This window comes from Saimiri boliviensis, chromosome 1 (genome assembly GCF_048565385.1).
Source record: "Saimiri boliviensis isolate mSaiBol1 chromosome 1, mSaiBol1.pri, whole genome shotgun sequence".
NCBI lineage: Eukaryota > Metazoa > Chordata > Mammalia > Primates > Cebidae > Saimiri > Saimiri boliviensis.
Genome location: NC_133449.1, coordinates 110247406 through 110256672, shown reverse-complemented (window position 1 = coordinate 110256672; position 9267 = coordinate 110247406). Strand labels below are relative to the sequence as shown.

At 38.9% G+C, this 9267-nt stretch overlaps 1 pseudogene; it reads left to right on the top strand.

The window, feature by feature from the left end:
- The first annotated feature begins 946 nt into the window (after positions 1-946).
- Positions 947-2016, top strand: LOC101038689 (zinc finger CCHC domain-containing protein 7 pseudogene; annotated as a pseudogene).
- The last annotated feature ends 7251 nt before the right edge of the window (positions 2017-9267 follow it).

Below are 9267 nucleotides of genomic sequence, written 5' to 3'. Positions count from 1 at the left end.
TAAATAGTGAGACAATTCTCATTACTGTGCGTTCATTCATCAATGGCTCCAGTAGCCAATGACAGTCAGATAAGAAGGTTGTAGATACAAAAAATAAGAGACACAGATGGCCAACAGGCACACAGATCAAATAAGAAGTATCAGGCAACCTGAATGGAGCACTGACAATGTCTACTACTGACGTCAGAACACACTTCGTCTTGCTCAGGTATCTGTTTTATGATTATCTATGGAAATGTCATGACAAGAGTCCTAGACAAAGTTGAACACTAACGTGATTTTCTTTTTTCCCTCTGTTAAAACTCATCTTTTCAGAGAACAGAAGATCAAACCCTAAGAAGAGGGAAAAACTTTGGTGTGGAAATACATGGAGCTTTTGAAACTTCGCAGACCAGAACCATCCATCTGTCTAGACATACAGGTTTATACTAAAACCAAACCTGCTCACTTCCAGACGTCCTGGGCTGGTTCACATAGAAATTATACTCATAACAAACTTCACATGGGTTTTTGTGGTTTTCAGAGTCTTTTTCCCTTATTGTCATAACGGATCCTCTCATAGTCCTGAGAATCTGCCAGGTCAGGTATTAGTGGTTACATACAGCAGTCAGGGAAACTCAAGTTCAGAGAGGTGATGTGATTTATTTAAGGTTACAAAATAGTGAAGTTGAAGAATTAAGTCGCTTATTTATCATATTGTCTCCAAATCTAGTTTTCTTTCCTTTCATAGGTTAGCAAGCATGAATGTCAGCTCAGAGCATTATGTCCACAAATAAAACTTCATAGTTCCCATAGCATTTTTGTTTTCAGCTGTGATGCCAGTCCTCGTAGACCAGTGAAATGGATCCAATAACATATAACTAAGTTCAGTTTCTGTACAGTCTGCCACATCCCCATCATTTTCTCTCTCAAAATATTTAGCAGACTTTGGTGCACTAATGATGGACCCAGTGATATTATTCAGCCAACAAAAACATTATCTGTAGAAACTGTGGCAAATGTGGTCATTTATCAAAAAACTGCCCCTTACCACCAAAAGTTCGTGGCTGCTTCCTGTACTCTGAGAAAGGACACCTCCTATATGCCTGTCCAGCCCCACTTTGCGAATACTGTCCTGTGCCTAAGATGTTGGACCACTCATGTATTTTCAGACGTTCCTGGGATAAACAGTGTGACCGATGTCATATGCTAGGCCACTATACAGTCGCTTGCACAGAAATCTGGAGGCAGTATCACCTAACAACCAAACCTGGACCACCCAAAAAGCCGAAGACCCCTTCAAGACCATCAGCCTTAGCATATTGCTATCACTGCACGCAGAAAGGCCATTATGGACACGAATGTCTAGAAAGAGAAGTGTATGATCCCTCTCCAGTATCTCGATTCATCTGCCACTGTGATGACAAATATGAAATTCAGGAGAGAGAAAAGAGACTAAAACAAAAAATAAAAGTCCTAAAGAAAAACAAGGATTTCCCAGAGCCATCCATGCTGCCTTACATAGAAGGAGCAAATGACAACCTCTACCATGATACAAGAAAGGGTCATGCCTCGAGGAAAAGCAACAGGTGGCCTCAAGAAAATAAAGACACACAAAAAGAAATGAAGAACAAGAATAGAAACTGGGGGAAGCACAAGAGGGCTGACAGACATCGTGAAGTGAATGAAGATTATCCCAGGGGCCCCAAAACCTACTCCTCTCCTGGCAGTTTTAAAACCCAGAAGCCTTCCAGACCCTTTCACCATTCATCATATTACCACACATCAAGAGAAGACAAGTATCCCAAGGAGGGCAAGAGGGGCAAGCAGAAAAAAAAGGAGAAGTGTTTGGAAGATGATGACAATGATAATTTATTTCTTATTAAGCAGAGGGAAAAAAAGTCTTATGCTTTGAGGCAGCCTCTGATGTGGCTTTCCGTTGTTCATTTGGCCTGTGTGTCTATAACCTTTTGGCAGTGTGTTTATTATCTTGGATTAAATAAAGTGAGTTTTGGTTTTTTGTTTTTTGTTTTTTAATTCTTGTTGGTCAGTAAACTCTGTGATGGCAGAATCTCAACTGGATGTCTTTTGTTGACTTTGGAAACCCTAGTTCCTATCCCCATGCCAAGCACAAGACAGATGCTCACTAGGAAATTGTTGTTGAATAAAGCAGTAGATCAAGCCATAGTAGAAGATCAATAAACATCAGCTCTCATTCATCCCCTTATTTCTAAGCCCCAACCCTGTTCCAGTTTCTGTCTCATATTTAACTACGGATATTTTACCATCTCGGGTAATGAATCCTCCACCTAAATGTTACTTTCCAAGGTCATTTGCCAATGTTGCGTGAGGGACTAATAGTCCTTGTTCTGGCCACTCTCTTCATGATTCAGTTTGAGGGTATTTTTTTTTCTTTGTTATTTTCAACTTTTATATTAGATACAGGGAGTAACATGGATTTGTTACATGGAAATATTGTACGATGCTAAGGATTGGATTATGAGTCCCGTCACCATGGTTGTGAGCATAGTCCCTGATAGGTCGTTTTTTAACCCACCAGTCTCCCAAGCAGTTTCCTTAATACAGCTCTTTCATTTATTTGCCATCAAATTAACAGAGGGTAGGGTCAGGGGTTAGAAAGTAAAACGGCAACCAGTGATGGGGTTATGTATATATTAGGAATGGCTAACTAGCAGTGAGGCACAGAATAGGGCCTTTCTAACATCCATTTCATGTATAATAATAGTATACATATTATATAGCAGAGAGAATGGCACCATGGTGATGTAGACATAAGCTCTCTCCTTGAGGAAAATATATTCTAGAAAAAAAAAAAATATATATATATATATACATACATATGATTTTAAGAAAATCTGTCAAGTGATATTATATGGTATGTCCTGTGACTATGAACATTAATAGGATGGGCAAGTAGTTTACTGTCAGCATAGCCAAAGACGATTTCATACCTCGTTCTAATCTAAGCTCCAGCTCCAAAATTTAGTAACTATCCGCAGTAAGTAAGGTATTGGATGCTATCTCTGTAAGAGGAAACTGCATGAACAAGGATATCGGGGAGCCTTTAAAAACTGGTGATTAGTAAGCTGAGTCTAAAAAGGTGAGATGGCCAGGTGCAGTAGACTATAATCCCAGCACTTTGGGAGGCTGAGGTGGGTGGATCACCTGAGGTCACGAGTTCAAGACCGGCCTTACCAATATGGTAAAATCCTATCTCTGATAAAATACAAAAATAAGCTAGGTGTGTTGGAATGCTCCTGTGGTCCCAGCTACTAGGGAAGCTGAGATAGGAGGATTACTTGAATCTGGGAGGCAGAGGTTGCAGTGAGCCAAGATGGCACCACTATGCTTCATCCTGGGGGTAGAGGAAGCTAGACAACTCCGTGTCAACAAAAAGAGAGAGAGATGAGTGGACATTAGCCTGTTAACTAAAGGAAGAAACGGACAAGGAAATTAGAAAAGCATAAAGATGTAAAGGTGTGAAAGGGAAATGTATGGAGTTCATTATTACTGAAGTTTAAATTAGAAGGACAAGTTGTGACTGGAGTTAAGGCTAGAGGGGAACTTAGATGCTGGGCCTGACAGAGTTTCCATTCCACAGTAAAGAGAATTGAACTTTATCTTGGGTGGCAGGGAGTGGAGTTGTCTTTCATAGCCTGATTTTCCAAAATGTTGGTGAAGAATCCATGTAGTTATTTTAGTCTAGAAAAGACTAATGTACCAAATTTTCTCTCTCTCTCTCTCTCTCTCTCTCTCTCTCTCTCTCTCTCTCACACACACACACACACACACACACACACAGCACACTCGACAAACACACATGCATACACACACACACACATAATGTCTGCCCATTACATAAAGGATTTTTTAATCTTATTGAAGCTAAAATAATTTCAACATTCACTTAGTTTTTGAGAGAAAATAAGAAAAAGTGGATATGCAAAAAACGACTTGAGATGATGCAAAATCAAAGGTGCTAATACAATTGTTGTGGGCATTCACAGTAATATGAAGAAGGGAAGGGTGGGCAGAAGTGGAGAGGTATGCTAGGAAGGCATGGTTGAGGTTCAGTTGAAGTTTGTGGCTGGTGCACAGCAAACGAGCCCGGTAAGGTGGGACAATGTTTACCATCACAAGTAATTTTGTAACTTCATTGAAGAAGTAGGAGAGGAAAGATATTTAGAAATTTAAATAGAAGAATAATAAAGTCACAGGTTTACATCATAGATAAACCACTTACCTCAAGCAATCTGTAGAATGGGTGCCCTGGTAATTGACTGGAGGCAGAGTCCAATAAGTGTACCCTCAGTACAGTCCATACCATCACATTGGAGAATAGAATTTCAATATATAAATTTGAGGGGGAGCACAGACATTTAGCTCACACAACCATTTCCCTAAATTTAACGTCAAACCTAATCATGTCTCTGTAGAACTTGAGACCACAGCATAGCCAATGTACAGCCTAGAGCAGCCGTCCCCAAATTATGGCCCTCGGGCCGCATGCGGCCCCCTGAGGCCATTTATCCGGCCCCCTGCCGCACTTCAGGGAGGGGCACCTCTTTCATTGGTGGTCAGTGAGAGGAGCACAGTATGTGGCGGCCCTCCAACGGTCTGAGGGACAGCGAACTGGCCCCCTGCGTAAAAAGTTTGGGGACGCCTGGCCTAGAGGAAGAGAAAAGCGAGTTATATGTTAAATAAGTTAAGAAATAAAAAATAAGTTAAATATTTGATGGCTGTGTCTAATCTGAGAGACAGACAGTCCATGGTAAAAGATAGCACTAGGCAAAGCCACACTGCATGAACCTCAAACAAAGCAAATGAGCAGGAAAAGAAAGAAAGAAAGAAAGAAAAATAGTGAACTTAGAAAAAAAACAGAAAGAATAGTAAGGTGAGTCTTAGGGTACTTATAACCCAGTTCTAATAACTGGGTCAAATAAGGTCAAATACTTATTAAGGATAAGGCACATGAAATGCTAGTGACCTTATTTGGATAAGGTCACTAGCATTTCATGTGCCTAGTCCTACACAATTATTTTGTTGAATATCCAGGAGAGCAAATCGATGTATGTATAAACTCTTCAGTATGCATATCTAAGCAATGCCTCTCACCCACAGTGACATTTCAGTCTCTTGAAATTCTTATCCAAAAAGATAAATTTAACCATCCTCTTTGGACAAGGGTGGGATGTGGCAATAACTTTTTCCTTCTTTCCCCTACATCCGTACAGGACATCCAATAGCACATTACACCTGGAACTTGTGACTTCGCTTCACCTCAGATAACTTGAAATCAGCATCCAAATCTCACAATCACATTATAATGTTGTAAAGAAAGGGAACACATATGTGACCATCTTTTTTTCAGAATAATTTATAGGCGTTTGCAAAGCAATGTTCTTCAGAAGTGAAAGATTAACTGAAGCATATTATCTTAAAATTCAAAACAAAACAAAAACAAATTTTCAGTTCTCAAGCCTGCTAGAATTTCCTTCGCCCGATGTCACAAGTAGGGTCTTGCCTGTCTCACACCAAGAGAATTAAAGTGGAGGGGGAGGAGTGGCCAGTGGAAATACTGGCAGTGAAAAAATGAAATCTGGGATGGTTGAATACAAGGTTTTCAGCTCCTGTTTCAAAGATCCTGGAACAGATTTAGGCAGAGGGCACCCCCAAGTCATGCGGAATAATGTCGTTCTTCTGTATACCTACCTAGGATAGACCTAAGAACAACTGAAGCAGTTCTGAGAAGCAATAGGCATTATATTGGCAATTATTGTAATCATTATTATAGGGATAATGTTAAAATTCTTCACAGATTTGTAACACATTATAGTGTTTTTTTCACATTTTAAAATAAATCATTCATGACAAATTTAATAATGACAAAGTGAATAGCTGCTCCCTTGTCGTAAAGTTGGAATTTTCAACATTCTAAATTGGGGCTGATTGTATTCTAGTGATATATACGGTGTGTCTTTTCATGACTTTTATAACAATGTGTGACAAACCCATTCTTGTTGATATTAGCAGGAGTAGATTAATCTCCCTAAGAAGAACAACCACACTGAGAACTTCTTACGTGAGCCATTTAATTCAATCCTCACCTTTCCCCATGAGGGGAGTTTTAATATCTAATTTTACAGGTAAAAACCTGGTCAGATTATACAATATCACATAGTGAGCCTGCCTTCACATCTCAATTGAAGTTACTCTCTTGCTTCACATTTGATGTTCTCTTTGTATAACAATGTCTTCCTCATAGTATTCTCTCTGGGGGAATAATCTTTTTCCTTCCTCTCCTAGCTAAATCCTAATCATACTTCAGGTATTGACTTCTATATTACTTTGGGGAACTCTTTCTAACCTCCCCTCTCTGAAGCTTTTCAATGTACATTTTTAATGCTTTCATATCTTCAGTAATTTTATTTTCATATTAAAAAATAAAACTCCAATAATCCCCTTCTACTTAACTGAAGTATTAGTTTAATCAACATTGTACATTTTTCTGGGGAAAAAAAGGATAGATGAACAGCCAATAGACTATAATATCTTGACATTTTCCTGCTTCTATTTATTGTGCTTTTTTATTCAAATAAGTTGCATTTGTTTTCAAACTTTCTTATTACATTTGTACTTTTTATTACAATTATTTATTGTATTTCATTGTGTTTCTGTAATATTTGATCAGAGCAAAGAAGAAAAAACTTTCTGCGTTTTTTAAAACAAAATGGAATATTTTATAAAGAAGCAATGAAGAATATTGCAAAAAACTGTTCCTACTTTGGGTGAGCATGAAGCGATATAAAAGAATGAGATAAATTCCAGATGGATAATATACTTATTTTACAAGTCTAAGTTTTCATCCCATTTGATGAAGCTGAAATCAAAAATTGAATTACGTGCAATGCATTATGTGTGAGAATCATATAATAAAGGCAAGTTTGAATTCTAATCAATAGGCACATATTCCATTTCCTTATATCAAAAGACTGATGAGTGAACATTTAAATATTTAAATTAAAACTGTTCCTTAATTTTTGAATACTCATTTTGATCCCGAATCTACCATGTTTTTAGTTTTGCTAATCATATCAGTCAGGGATCCTGCAGGAAACAAATAGAACATAAGGATGACTCAGTTAATGAGAATTTAATGAAAGCCTATTTGCAAAGGTATGAGCCAATTTAAGGAAACCAAAGATGGATACATCTAACTTGTGGCAGCAGCAGGATGCTCTTCTCATCCTTAGACCTAAAGGGAAAAGGAAATAAAATAAAATTACTAGAGCTAGGCGAGATCTGGACCCTTGTAAAGAGAAGTTGCTTAAAATAGGACCTGTAGCACCAGGTAGAGGAATGCAATCCTTGCCGGAACTTGGAGCCATGCGGTGAGAGGGATGAAAAAGAAATACCCTGACTTCTCTTTCCTCTGGCTCTCCAGGCTCTGGCTGGTGCCTCCCATTGATCCACACTCAAGGAGTGTCCAAAGGAGTCTGGATAATGCAACTCACAGATATCAGCCCTCCAAGGTCCTCAGCAAGGCAGAAAAGGATGAAAATGGATGTGGGTGATAGACTAACCACCCCACTGAATAAGTATCAGTCTCTGTTGCAATAGGAAAGTCATTTTCCACTCAATTCATTTAACATGTACCTTATTTTTAGACTGTCAGTGAGCTCTGGAAAATGAAGACTATCCCCAGCTTGTTATGAGCTAGAGTCAACAATCACTAAATACTTTCCAGAGTGTGGACAATCACTCAAAGTTTGTTGACCTAAGAAAGATTTGGAAGGAATGAGAGCTCAAGTTTAAGATTGAATTGAGTTTTCCTTTATTTTTACATTTGTGCAAGATCAGTGTATAAATTGGTGACAGGCAGTGGTTTAAGAGATTGAATTTTGTCCATCTATTTAGTTACTGCAAACTCTGAAAGAGTGATTTGCTAGAACTGATTTTGCTTATCAGCAGCATGCGTTGTATTAGAACTATTACCCTGATGCGGGAAGCATTATTGCTAAGGCCCTCAGCTGTATGGTCCTTCAGTAGAAAAGTTAACTTAATTAGTTTTCAAGACAGCACTACATCTTCTGTTGTTCATCATTTTTTCCCTTTTGTCTTCTACAACCCTATGCTAATTTAGTTTACCATGCTCACAAAATAGCTCGAAAAAGTAGATTATATACTCTCACCATGCGGTTGATTTATAATGTTTTCCTAGAAGAAAACAACTCATGTAAAACTCTGAGAATTAGCCATTCCTATGTTATTTTTCTCAATGTATTTTATTTTTCCCCTTTGTAATAGAACTTTGGCTATTCACATACATATGTCTCTAAGCATTAAGGCCTCAAAAAGCATTTTCATGCCTCAGATTGGGTAGAAGGATCACAAATTTGAAAAATTTTTTGGAAAAAACAATGAATGGGTTGGGAGACAGGTTTTAGTAGACAGAAACTGTTAGATCCAAGAGACATCTTACATATATTTTGTCCAACCCCACTATTTTTAAGTCAAGTGTCTGAGGCTCAAAAAGGGGAATTACATTGCCTATAATAACACAGAACCCCATATGGAAAATCCACTTTCTCTGACAAGTTACACTGGCAGGATTTCAAAGTTGTCCCTTTCTAGCTGGGTTCTCTCGTTTCCAGATCCAACCCTCCAAACAGCAGCCAAGGTACAAGCATGGGCTCCCTTTGACAACGTGCTATTTTGCTGCAATGTGGGAATTGGAAGCCAGTTTCTTCCAGTCTCAGCTTATTGTAGGCATATTTTGCTATTTCATTGTTTTCTTAGTGGTCTAAGAGACCAAAATAGATAGTTTCTTTTATCGATTACGAGCGACCCTACGGTTAAGGAAATAAAAGTTACCCACAGGTTGAGGATTCAGGGACCAGCTGGCGTGACAAATTTTTGCATTCCTCCCACTGTAAGAAAAACCACACCCTTGCTAAACCCTCTAACAGTCGCAGTTAGCTGGCTGATTTACAACCCAGACCACAACAATCCTAACTGGACAGAAGCCCCGCTTTGCAAACTTCTCCTCTCTTCTCTCCTCCCTTTCCCTTATCTCCCCTCTCTTCCTCTCCTCTCGTCTGCTCTCTCTTTTCGGGGACAGAGTCTCTCTGTGTTGCTCAGGCTGCAGTGCAGTGTGGCATGATCATAGCTTACTGCACACTTGTCCTCCTGAGCTCAAGTGATCCTTTTTCTGTGAGCCACTCTACCTGGTTCCCTTACAATCTTTTCTAATAAGCTATTACAGAC